General features: G+C 38.2%; 1 long non-coding RNA gene across 2 annotated transcripts in view; it reads right to left on the bottom strand.

The window, feature by feature from the left end:
- LOC104685425 overlaps nucleotides 1-12,954 on the bottom strand; it is a 30,257-nt gene extending 17,303 nt beyond the window's left edge. The window contains exon 1 of one of the 2 annotated variants that reach the window (XR_751109.3): nucleotides 12,871-12,954. This is a non-coding gene — a long non-coding RNA (uncharacterized LOC104685425). Of the gene's footprint in view, nucleotides 1-64; nucleotides 152-12,870 lie in introns of those variants that run through there. The other variant, XR_005604318.1, reaches the window with a different exon arrangement.
- Nucleotides 12,955-13,682: the final 728 nt, after the last annotated feature.

Here is a 13,682-nt window from a genome sequence, read left to right as displayed (position 1 = left end):
AATCCTGAACAAATTAAATAAAAAGTAGTCATGGAAATCGCAGTTGATAAAGAAGGCCACTTACCATCAGCAACATTCTCTAGAAAGAGTCGGTGATTCTCCTATAGTATCATTTCTAAATGGTTTTGCAAGTGCACTTCAGCCATAATGGGTGTGATAATCTGGAGGAGGAGATGCTATCTTTCAGAATACTAGCAGCTATAAATACCAAAACCCTCAAAGTTAACACCTAAATTCCCAAGCATTTCCAATTCAATTAGGCTCTTTCCTACAGCAGAGTTTCATAAATTCATTTCAGCCATTTACAGGAGCATCTGGAATTTCTAATATGTCTTTTAATGCAAAACTTTCCTGAATATAATATAAGCACAATACAGCATTGCCAGTTGTTACTTTGTGCTTTTATTACATACTTCATTCTAAGATAGACAACTTTAAAGCATTTTCCTGTCAAGAGTGCATAATTCTGGAAATCCCTTGCTTTTACAGCACATAGCGTCTGAAGATTCTGCCTTGAATTAGAAGGAGTTTCCAGTTGTATTTTTCTTCATCATTTTCCCAGTATAGCAGTGAATGCAAATGACATTTCTGCCTGGGGCTTTTCAGCGTGCAATCCACTTATGACACAAACCTGCCTCTCGTTTGTCACTCTGTGTCCATAGACAGCAGTCAGCCCACCAAATGTGGAAATTTAAATTATCTATAAAATCTTAGAATTATAGTATTGCAGAACCACTACAGTAGGTGGGAAAAACAATGAACTTAAAATTAAACTACAGAATAATTTTCTTATTGTTTTAATATAACTGCAAAGTATCTATCATACATAAAGTTATATTTTAAACAAATTTGCTTGTATAGCTTATCTTTGTCTTGTATTTATTAGTAATTTTAATTCAATCATTTCAACAGGATGCAAGTAATAGTGGATATAGTACACTAAATAAAGATTCTTTCTGGGCTCGGCTCCAATAAATAGGGCTACTTTTAAAATTCCTGATAATTTATTTACAAGTTAAATAGAGAGAGAGTTAAAAGATATTTGCAACCCAAATCACCTGAGTTTTGCCATACGTATGGAATACGTAAACTCTGCAATCCTAAATATAGGTCTATTAAATTTGTCTACTATTATATCAAGACTAATCAGAATTTTGTCTACTACAAAACTTGTTCATCACATGGTAGCAGCTCACTCCAACACTCACAAGGTGGACTTTTGGCTGTATGAAGCTGAAGGGTAAAATGCTTGTTATTTATAGAGAAGCCAAGATTACACACTGCATTTTTAGATGTTTGCAGAATAAAGACATCAGGAATGTTAATCTGCAGGAAGTGATTTTCCTTAGACCAGATTTCCTTTAAAAACATGTCATAGCTTGAAGTGAAGTCACAGCTTACACTGGTAAAGTCATGTTACTGAAGGAATCATTAGTACCAGACTTCCTGGTCTGTAAAATGGGTTCAAGACTATGTCAATATATTTCACAAGTTGGTGTCAACAATTTTGAATGCATTTGAAATTTGATGCATATCCTACATACACACACCAGAAAAAGGATTCCTACACTATAATATCCTAGAATGGTCATTCCTTGCCCTCAGACAAGAAGTAATATGAAATTAAGCTGTAATGACACTTTCAGTTAGAAATGTTCAATAGTTTAAATGTCACTCCCATTTGCTGGATGACCCCTCCTTCCCTCTGGAGCAGATATAGCGGAACCATGGAAGAAACACTGAAATAGAGGTCTTAAAAGGGTTAATAAAAACTTACCTAATAACTTTACAGTTAAAAACTGGGATCTTCTGCATAAATGTTTCTATTTATTCATACAGAGAACGGGCAATACAGATAATTCTAGGATTTTTTCTGACAAAAAATATAGTTGATCTCGTTGCTTCTGCACTCGTAAACTGAGCAGAGAATGGACCTGAGCTCTGTGACTCTGTCATGTGACCATTCCAGCTCTTAAATTAGTAGGATGCGTGGCAAGGGTCTGGCTCCAGCTCACTAATGCTCCCTCAGACAATGCCTGGATGCACTGCAAGGTCAGCACCTGCCAGGACCATGAGCAACAGAAAGTTTGGGTTTGAATCGTCTGTTTTGTGGGAATGAGGAAAATCAGCTGTAAGGACACAGACTGCATCATGATCATGAATGTGCCTGATCTATTTTATTTGCACAGATATAGCAAATGAGAAGAGACAGAAAACCTACTCCTGGAAATGTTTTTGTAGACGAATAATATTCACTAGGTGAAAATTATACTTCTGCAGGAAGACTTGCAAATATTTCACTAACAGCAATCAGGTTTTGTATAAGATTAAACTGAATATCACTAGAGCAGCTTCTGCTTTCATGCCACATTCCCTCTCTGGGGCCTGAAAGAAATGAGGAATATTTGAGCTACTTACTAGTGGGATCAGAAAAAGGCACTTGGTCTTCTTTTTGTATGTGAAGCCATAAAAGCAGAAAGGTAGTATGGGTATGTGTGCTACTCGAGGATTGATTTGTCACATCAAATAAGTAAGAAAAAAAGGGGGCTCAAATACAAAAGCACATTGTTGTGTTTTAAGTAATTATCTATTTATGTCTTGTGTTTTGTTTTGCTTGCTTCCTTAGTTTTTTATTAGTTCTTCCTATGTACTAATCTTTCAGCTCTACTTATTTTTATCTTTTTTTTTTCCTCCAACCTGTTGATTTTGCCTTTATCTTTTGGAGCTATGAAATTGTTCATTTCTTATTGGCAAGCATGAAACCTTGGTATTTTATCATCAGTCTTCACTGCACTATTCAGATAAGAATTCACTCTTAATATAACCCTGTGTGAGGAGATTTACTGCAAATTACTGCTCTCTGTCCAAGGTTACAAATGCCAATAAGATACTGGTGGCTCAGAGATAATGCTCAGCCAACATGTAAGGGTCAGCTAGATAAGTAAAAGGCAGATTGCTTTCCATCACACTGATAATTTCTATTTCATTTGGCATTTTGTCCCTGCTTAATTATATACTTTATCTAAATCAAGTAGAATCCAAGCAACGTTTTCATTAAGATTTTTGCATCTAAATAAAAAATAATTAAAATCATTTCTATGCAAAAGAGTGGAAAATTTTGAGTTTGTATTGAACAGATCATGCTAATGCAAGCAGCCACATGAAAAGATCTCTCTAAATTGTCTTTTCTTTCTCTCAAAGTGCAAGAAGTCACAGTGTCAGCACATTTCACTTGCAGATTCCTCACTTGGATCTTAGTGTTTTTCATCTCCAAAAAGGATCAAAGTGGGGCATAACCATCCATTTCCTTTCTCGAAGCTCCTAAATATTGCTGTTGTATTAGATCTGCTTCCAGCAACTCCCCTTTTCCCAAGTATATCACACCCTGCATATGTCAAACATCAACACAAATAACAGAGAGTAAATATATTTGGATACTACAGCACTTAAATCACAGATATTTGCAATTTTCTTACTGACATGCCTTCACTGGGCTATGGTGGAGATGGCGCAGTGGGGAAGAGAAGCCAATTGAGTTAACATAAGTACACAACCTCTTTGTTCCATGCGAGAGATGTGGTCCTGCTGGGAGGCTTGGTAATGAGCACACGTTCCTCCTGGGAGGCTTTTATGGGCTCTCCCCTGCTCCATGAGTCCCCCAGATGGAGAGATGATCCCCAGTCCTGGAGCACAGTTGGGGGACTTTCCTCCCTAGATCTGGTTTTCAGCCACTTTTGGTTATCGCAATACTCCAGACACTTGAGAGTCCTTATCTTTAGTACTGGCTAAAGAACACCTTGCTGATGATCAAATAGTTTCAGTTTTGATTTGCTTTTGGTTTCTGATTTGCTTCACTATTGCTGGTGCTCATGATCTGCTTGTTCTGGGCACTATGAGTGGGACTTCTTGAAGATCTACAAGTTGTTTTGCCAATTTGGCTACTTCTTTGGTCACAGCAAAACTATCCTGCTGCCTGAGACAGGGGGATGATCATGTTTTCATCAGGGTTCTATGACCATAGAATCATAGAATGCTTTGTGTTGGAAGGGACATTAAAAACCATCCAGTTCCAGCCCCCCCCTGCCATGGAAAGAGACACTTTCCCCTAAATCACATTGCTTGGACCCCCATCAAACCTGATCTTGAATGCTTCCAGGGATGAGGCATCCACAACTCCTCTGGTCAACTTCACAGTAAAGAATTTCTCCCTAATATCTAATCTAAATCCACCTTCCTTCTGCTTAAAGCCATTATGTTTTCAGCTACTTCTGCTACCAAAAAACTTGATTAAAGTGCACATTGGAACAGCTGTATTAGAAGTGGGACCCATTGGAAACAGTGGTGAATCCTAGAGCTCAAGGAGCAAACGTCTGAAAAACAGACAAACAATCGAGAGGCAGAAAGCCTTGGCAGCTTCATTTCTATATTCTTGACCCTAATCTCAAGTATTAGACCCCCAATTTGTGAGAAATCTGACTGGGATTCAGCACATAAATATATTTTATCCTGTTCTAGAAGGAGATCCAGAAACTCAGTCTGGACTGTTTTAATCTGTAGTCTTTTACTCTGCACTTGACCTTCAAATTCTAATGCCTTAAGTAGAGAAATTTGTAACCAAGGAAACATGAGCTATTTCCCTTATTATTCAGTAAATTTGACACAAGCTACAGAAAGCATCCATCCATTAGCAATCTAAAGCTAGAATGTTGTCCCACATCTTTTCCTATAATTTCTTTCTGTCTTTGATGAATGACTTATAGCTTCAACGTCAGATATCATGGATATACAGACCATGGTAGAAGAAATAAAAAGAAAAAAAGCAATTATTCTCCTTGACATATATGAAGAAAGATTTATTTCTCTTTCCTCTGTAGATGAAATGTTTCTTGCGGAGCTATAGTACATTACCCAGCAGTTCCCTCTGAAAAGGGTTGTAATGGGAGGAGGGGCAGTTGTGTCAAAGATTCCAGATTGTTATGATTATCTCTGGTATTAATTAACAGTTTTGACACCTTTCAGGCAGAGCTAATTCTGAGAAAGTGCTGATAAGAATAGTGATAATGTTATGATTAATGCACATAATCAGGACTAAAAAGACCAAAGTTAATCCTGTAGGTTGGCTACATAATTCTCTGCTCTCTTTAAAAAAATGTTCAATATTTCCTAAGCTTAGTTAGACCTCAGCCAGGCTGAGTATTGGAGAAAATATGAATGTAGCTTTTTAGTGAAAGAGAGAAGGTGATTAGAAATAACCAATTAATGCCAAATGAACTCTTTGGCTTGCACTGCGGAAGTAAAAATAATATCCTGCATGACTTTTAAAAATAATACTGAATTTTCTATTCTTTGGGGTTATATCTTCTTGTGTTTCTTCTTTCTCTGTCTTCAGCCATCTGAAGTGTAAACAAATATGTGCACAAGCCAGAAGAGTTTCCCATGTTGCTGTGTATGAAGATCTGTTATAGGCAGGAGTCATCCAACTGAAAACTTGCAAGGGAGCCTTTCTGTGAAATTTCTTACCAATTTGAGTTGAAAATCAAGGTGTCAGATTGTGAAGGTGCAAACAGCAATCATATTGTTCAGAGCCTTTTACTATAAGTACACGATTTATTATTACCTGTCATAGTACCAAAACAATTGGTGATCAGGGGAAGAGAAAGACTTGGTGTGCATAGAAATTGAGATTAGTTCAAAGCCTTCCAGTGTAACTATATCAGATTGTCAAAATGATATGATTTATGGACTGTTAATTAAATTTCCCTTCTCTGTGTCATTATAAACATCTTTATCCAGAGAACCAACCCATAACTTATCTGATGACTGTACATGGCATGCTGATGAAAAACTAGATTCAAACAACTCCAAACTTGGCAAATATGACAATAAAAGGCAACAACAAGCAGAATATTTGCCAACTATCCAAAAATAAAATTGGGCATACAATCAATAAATAGTCTTTGCATTTTCTGTAATCATGTAATGAAAATACTTTTATAAATATATTGAGGGCAAGTTTGCTGATGACCCCAGGCTGTGTGGGGTGCTCGACACACTGGAGGGAAGGGATGCCATCCAGAGGGGCCCTGACAGGTTTGAGAACTAGGCCTGTGCAGACCTCATGAAGCTGAATCAACAAGGCCAAGTGAAAGGTCCTGCACTTGGTTTGGAGCAATCCCAAGCACAAATACAGCCTGGGTGGAGAATGGATTTAGAGCAGGCTTGGGGAAAAGGACTCGGGAGTGTTTGCGGATGAAAACATGGACATGTACGCCTGCATCCTAGAAAGCCAACCATTTCCTGGGCTGTATCAACAGATTATGTGGTTCAGATTAGACCAGGGTAAAAAAATCACTACGAGAGGGATTAGACACTGGAATCAATTGCCCAGGGAGATAGATGGTGGAGTCACCATCTCTGGAAGTGTTCAAGAGGTGTCCGGATGTGACATTTGGGGATATGGTTTAAGGGTGATTATGGTGGTACTGGGTTGACAGTGGGACTAGATTACCTTGAATATCTCTTCCAGCCTTGATGAGTCTGTCATGGGCAGTGTGACCAGTGGGCCAAGGTTCTCATGAGACCTCACCTGGAGTACTGTATCCTGCTCAGGAGTCCTCAGCATAACAAGAACATGGATCTGTTGCAGCAAGTCCAGAGGATGTCACAAACATGCTCAGAAGCCTGGAGCACATGTCCTATGAAGGCAGGCTCAGAGAGTTCGGGTTTTTCAGACTGGAGAAGAGAAGGCTTCTGAAAGATCTTTTGTGGCCTATTAGTACTTAAAGGGGCTTGTAAAGAGCTGGAGAGAGACTTATTAAGAGGACATGGAGTGATAGAAAGAGGGCAGGTTTATATCAGATATAAGGAAGAAATTCTTCATTATGGGGTTGATCAGACACTGGAACTGATTGCCCAGAGAAGGTGTGAATTCGCCATCCCTGGTAGTGTTCAAGGCCAGGTTGGATGGGGCTTTGAGCGACCTGGTCTGGTGAAAGGTGTCCCTGGCCATGGCGGGGGATGGAACTAGATGGTCTTTACTGTCCCTTTCAAGCAAATCTATTCTACCGTTTTATGATTCTACATTCAAAGTACTTTATTAAGGTAGAACCACCTATGGTAGTTGCTATAATAATATGAATTCCTTGATTCTATCTGCCTGAGAGAGTTACCAAAGGTAGGGTTTTTAATTTGAGAACAACTTTAAAACTAAAAAATAGCTAATTATTGTTACTATATTATGATCGATCTAATGACAATTACATGGGAATTAATTACTTTTGCCCAGCAAATAAAAGCTATATCTATGGCATTCAATTCTATATATTATAATGTAAGCAATCTCTTTCATAAAATGAGTTGTGCTGGGATGCATCTCTCATCACTTGATTCATAAAATAAAATAAAAATACTTTCATTAAATATCTTTGAGCTCTAGCAGCTCCAGATAAGAATTCAGTACTTTTACAACAAAGTTGGGGTTTTTTCTATCTGGTCTTATCATCAGGTCCACAACTTCTAGTATACATAACACTATGGGACTCATTACAAGAAGCATTAAAATGGAGAAATAGAATATTTTAACAGTTAACATGTAGAAGAATATTATAAAAAGTTAGATTTTCGTGCCTCTTTAAATGTTTACTAAACCTTGATTTTCTTATTTGCTTGAATAATTAAATTTTAATTGTTACGAGAGTTCAGACATCTTTGTGCTGTAGTATTCTGTATTTTCATGGCACCTCTCCTCTAAAAGGGTGACTACATGTGACAGGTAAGTATTGTTTATATTTCTGTCCTTCCTTTATGCTTCGGCCACACCATCTTGGCCTCTATTTCTTGTTGTCTATTTACATTACACCCTATTCAGCATCATGGAAGGCCTAATGTTGATGGCATTGCAATTGTACTATTTGTCAACAGAGGGTAATACTGAAATGGGAAAGGATAATCTCTGAATGTCAGAAAAGGGGACAGGTGAAAGCATTCTATAGTTCTGATATTACTGACTTTACATTTCTGTGAAAAAAATGAAGAAAACTCAAATTATTATTCTTCACAATATTTGCTGGTTCCAGTGCTATCACAATTTCTTCTGTAATAAAAGACAAGTAATCACTTTAAAGTAATCAGATAATTAATTCTGGAAAAATTATATGGGATAGAAGGGAGAGTTTTTGCCTATGGTACAAAACTTTTATCACATCTGCACAACACTGCCATCCATCACACCAATTTCACTTGATTCTGTGTGCGTTTAATTGGATTTATTTTTCCTGATTAGTATCTCTTGCTGTGGCAGTTTGGATGCCCACCAAAGACACTCTGTCACTGCCCTCCACAGCTGGGGAGGGGAGAGAAAAGATAACAAAAGGCTCGTAGTTGAGATAAGGGCAGGGAGAAATCACTCCCCAGTGACTGTCATGGGCAAAACAGACAGCTTGGGGAAATTAGTTTAACTTATTAACAATCAGAAGTAGAGCAGGATAATAGGAAGTAAAACAAATCTTAGAAACACCTTCCCCTTACCCCTCTCTCCTTCCCTCGCTTAACTTTATTCACAGTTCTTTACCTCCTCCCCTCCCAGTGGCTCAGGGAAATGTGGAATGGGGTTTATGGTCAGTTCATCACATGTTGTTTCTCCTGTTGCTTCCTCCTCAGGGAGAGGAGTCCTTCTGCTGCTCCAGCATGGGGTCCACCCCACAGGAGACAGTCTTTCAAGAACTTCTCCAGTATGAATCCTTCCCATGGGCTGCAGTTCCTCATGTGTGGATGTCTAGAGTGGGTCCCTCCCATGGGGTGCAGTCCTTCAGGAACTGCCCGCTCCAGTGTGCGTCCCCCACAGGGTCACAGGGGCTGCCAGCAAAACTGCTCCAGTGTAGGCTCCTCTCTCCACAGGGCTACAGGTCCTGCCAGGAGCCTGCTCCAGCAGGAGCTTCCCACAGGGTCACAGCCTCCTTCAGGCACCAACCTGCTCTGGGTGGGTGTCCACCATGGGCTGCATGACGCTCCCCTGTGTACCTCCCTGGGCTGCAGGGGCACAGCTGCCTCACTGTGGGCTGCACCAGGGGCTGCAGGAGAATCTCTGCCTGGAGCATCTCCTGCCCCTCCTTCTCCACTGACCTTGGGATCTGTAGGATTGTTGCTCTCACACGTTCTCACCCCACTCTTCTCTGTCCACAATTACTTCTGCCCAATAACTTTATTTTTCCTTCTTAAATTTGTTATCACAGAGCTGTTACCACCACTGCTTATTGGCTTGGCCTTGGCCAGCAGTGAGTCCATCTTAGAGCCAGCTGACCTTGGCTCTTTTGGATGTGAGGAAGCTTCTGGCAACTTCTTAGAGAAGCCCTCCTTATTGCACTCTCTGCTATGAGGATGTTGCCATGCAAGTCCAAAACACTTGCTCTCTATCCAAAACAGAGACAACAGGCAGTTCAATTGTCTGAACATGAGCATTCTTGTCTATTTGAGTTACCCTAGAGATGCCTCCAGCTGCTGCTACAGAAGGGTGCAAGACTTGCCAAGACACGTGTTGCATTTGTCAACCCCATGCAAGTGTTTGGACAGAGTAGGACATCCCAAATCACGTCTTTAGGGGTCTGAATTGAGACCACACATATTTCAGAATATAACTCATAATCTTTGTTTGAACCATGTGACTCGCAATGATGAAGTGTGTTAAGAGGAGGTACCTACCCTTTCTCTGCATTTAAGAGAGAGATTTCAGGGCTTTCATTTAGTTCTCTTCTGTGGCTATGCTTGCCACTAAATATGTGTTCATCATAACTGACAAAAATGGAAAAATATATTCAAACAGTAATATTTCATAACATCAGCTTTAAAAATTGAACCCAAATTAGAAGCAGCGCCACCATCCAGTCTCCCCAAAAGTGTCAGTAGAGGTTAAGGTTATCCTCCCATTGTAAAACTTAATCTTCTACTAGGAAAAAGCCATTGGAGATAAGCTAGCAACAAAGACCTATGGGAAAGTCTTTAAAAAAAGGACTGGAATACTTTTTGTGTTGCTGTTGCTATTGCTATTGTCAGATATGTTAACACAGAAGATAATAAACTTTTGGGGAAGACACTTCAATTGGATATTTTTGCAAATATGTTAATAAACTACACAAAATCATATCTTCCATGAAAAATTGTAGCACTAAAGTCCCAGCAAATAAGTAACTCAAAAGTTAGTTAAATAAGTTTAATTTCTTCCTCCAGTTTAGGACTTTTTTTTTTTAAATTTGCAATAATATCTTGGCCACTAGTGTACAATATCCTTCTATTTGTTCCTGACTGATCTTTTCGGGTTTGTACAAACATACCTTAATAGTCTTTGGAACATGGATTAGAAAGCAGGTGTTTGACTTCTCAGGGGCCTGTCCTAACCCCCCACCCTGCAGAGTTGGTCAGGTGCCCCATCACACAGTGTGGCTTCTTCCACAGAAGCTCCAGAGTCAGGAAAGACTCCAGTACAGTAACTGGAGGTAAATCCTATAATTATTCTTTTAGGTATGAAAAACTGCTAAATATTTTCAAAAATTTATCGTTATGCTGAATCCAAAGCAATTACTTAAACAGCTAATAATGCAGTGCTTATTAGTACAACATGTTTTTTTCAAGCATCTGGATGTGAGTGCTAAATCCCTAACAGATGTTAGTGATTCCCTGCTGTATTCCTGTATTTTTATTATTGTAATCCATGTATCTCTTGAATATTAGAAGCATTTTAACACATAGAGTTACCAAGCAACTGCTCAAGACAGCTTTATTATACGCATGTCTCGCATGTTTCATGAGGCTTCTCTGTGAACAGAATTATCAAAGCACAAGAACAGAAGACTAAGCTGCAGAAAGAGACCAGCTGAAGGAGACAGCAATTTTAGAGGACTAATTCTATGAAACTCACTCTAATAAACTTCAAAGACTCAAAGAGCAGAGAGGCTGTTAACGTTCTACAGCTTCAGGCTTCACACTCTAACATGTGAGGCTGGCTGCAAGCTTCTTGCCACAAACAGGATTTTAAGGAATTAAGTCTTTCTATCTTGGCCCTAGAATTATACTTGTGTAGAGCGTATTCTCAAACATTCAGCCTTAAGTACAAACCTAATGACCCCAACATAAATGAGCAGCTTAATATGACAGTGTTTGTATGTAGCAGTCCTACAATGCAATGTCGGTATTCCTCATTTTATTTAGTCTAGTTTTTTCAACCTTTATTTGCACTTCATCATATTTTTAGGCCTTTTCTCCAATAACGAGAGAGCTCAGACCTTACATCTTTTATAAAAGTCAGATATTTCCTGTAATCATGTGATTTCACAAAGCTGCAGCTCTTGGAAGCAAGCAACTACATATTTATTTTATATATATTGGTCAGCATGCTTTGATTATGGTTAGATTCTAAAAAACTGTCATTCCATGGTGTTTTTAGAAAACTGTAATTTATATACACATTAATGCTTAAACTGTAACAAATATACAGTTTATTTAGAGATATGAAAAGAAGATGGTAATAATATTCCCTTCTGGAAGATGAAGTGTTTCTGAGAATGATGATACCAAACAGGACTAGACCATAAAAGAAAGTGAATATATGAGATGTGAAATGTTGTTCATTGAAAGGATTTTAGGTTTAAGGCTAAGTACTTTATAAGAAAATATTATTTTTTCAGTCTGAAAAATAGAAACTGTTTTTCTTTCCTTCTGTACTTCTAACTCCAAGTGTGCTATGGCACTGGAGAATGAATTTTCTGTATTTTTTTTTTCTAGCAATAACACCCTCAATAGGATCTGCAGGAGTTAGCACATCTCCTGCAGAGCTTGTGTTCAGGCAAAATTAAGAAATCTTTCTGGATAGCAGCTGACATAGAATAGAGCTGTTTGTCTTTTCCCTGTAACCTTGAGAACTCTAGCTTCCAGGAACACAGCTTAGTGCTATGCTAACATGTCTGTTACTGACAGGCAGTTGTCTTAGGCTTTGCTGATTCCATTGGGAGCAAAATAAATGCATTTACTGGCTACTATGCTTGGACTCATATTGATAGTTCAAGCAGAACAAGCAGCAGTGTCTGATCTACAAGTAGGATAAACTATTTCTATATAGAGTTTTCATTTATAAATGAAGTATGCTTTCACATAGCTAATCAAATGGGATGAAAACATGCTGAAAAGCTGTAGCATCCATATATCCCATAAAAGGATGCTCACTTTAAAGAAAGTGAAAAGCTCTACAGTATAACTTGAAAAAAAAATAGTTGTATGTTATTAGCAGGGCAAATGTGATAGTTTTTCCAAATCAAAAGCTGTGGCAATCCTTTTTAGAGCAAGTCACATACACATACTGCCATAGTGGTTGCCATAAATTGCCACCAGGGAGGGGGAGCACTGAAGAAATGATGGGATGACTTTCCATCCCACACCTAAAACCATAGTGGGAACCATAGCAACAGCTGGGCAGGAGACTACAGCATGTTTCACATGGCATAAGAACATGATAAATCAGGTGGACTCACACTGGTAGCTTTTAATTTTTAAGTGGTTTATCACAACATGCAAAGCCTAGTTTTATGTTCAAGGACACAAAGAAGATTTGCTTATGGTTCGGTAGTAACTGGCCACACAATTTCAGACATTAACATCCTGTTTCTCTTTCCCCCAGCAGCTCCAAAGTTAAACCTGCAGTTATGGGTCATAAAGCATTAGTCTCTCAAGCACTATCTGAAAGACTCAGCTTTGTTAGTAAGTAGGTCCACTGATTTTTGAAGATAGACTAGCAAAAGTCAGCACTAGAATGGCACAAAGCATTATAATGGTCATGCTGTTGCAGGCATCTTCTCTGGAAATATTCACCAGCCTTTCCCCACTCACCTGAGGAATTGTGCAGGATAATAAAGATGATTTAAACTTCATTTCTTCGGGCTCCTCCATTTTAGCTGCAGAAGGAACATGGCATTGTAGATAGAATATGCTTCTACTAAACTGCTTTTTTTGTGTAATATCTGGAAAAAGAAACCAGCTTTGTGTTTCCTTTTGCATAATACATTAACACCCTGTCACCTATAAATACTCAGACTCAACCTCCTGTCAGATTCAATTTGTATTTCTATTTAATATTTTCTTCCCCTTCTTTCAGCACACTCTTTGATACTCTTTGCTTTTTTACTGGCTTCTTGGGAGCTTGTCTGCACATGAAATTAATTTAGCAACTCCTTTTGAGTATTCCTGTTTTGAAATCTTACTCAGTTTTAGGTTGATTTAATTTCTGAAGTAATCTAAATAGGTGATAAAATATCATAATGAAGATTTCTAAATACATTGGTATTCAAGAAAAAAATACAGATTACAATCATTTTCTACCTTAATCCAAAATAACATTTTATTTCTGCTCTTAAAATAAAGTCTATTGCTACTAAGACTCTCCCTAGTGAAGTGAGACTATGATTGATGTTGAAAATATAATTAAATGAATAATATAATATAATGTAATTTGTAATTTTAAAGTAGCTCTACCATAGCAATCTTTTTTTAATTCTACTTTAATCATATTTAATATAGTTCCCAGAAGCTATGAATCATTCTGGGAACAGAAGACTTTTCTTCTGATGGACTTCCTACTTTCTGCATGACCATTGCAACACAGAAGTGTCCAAAGATTTTCTACAGAAAATACTTTTAATTTG

Source organism: Corvus cornix, chromosome 3 (assembly GCF_000738735.6).
Source record: "Corvus cornix cornix isolate S_Up_H32 chromosome 3, ASM73873v5, whole genome shotgun sequence".
Lineage (NCBI taxonomy): Eukaryota > Metazoa > Chordata > Aves > Passeriformes > Corvidae > Corvus > Corvus cornix.
Note: the sequence above shows the minus strand (reverse complement) of the source record. Positions and strands in the feature narration are given on the sequence as shown.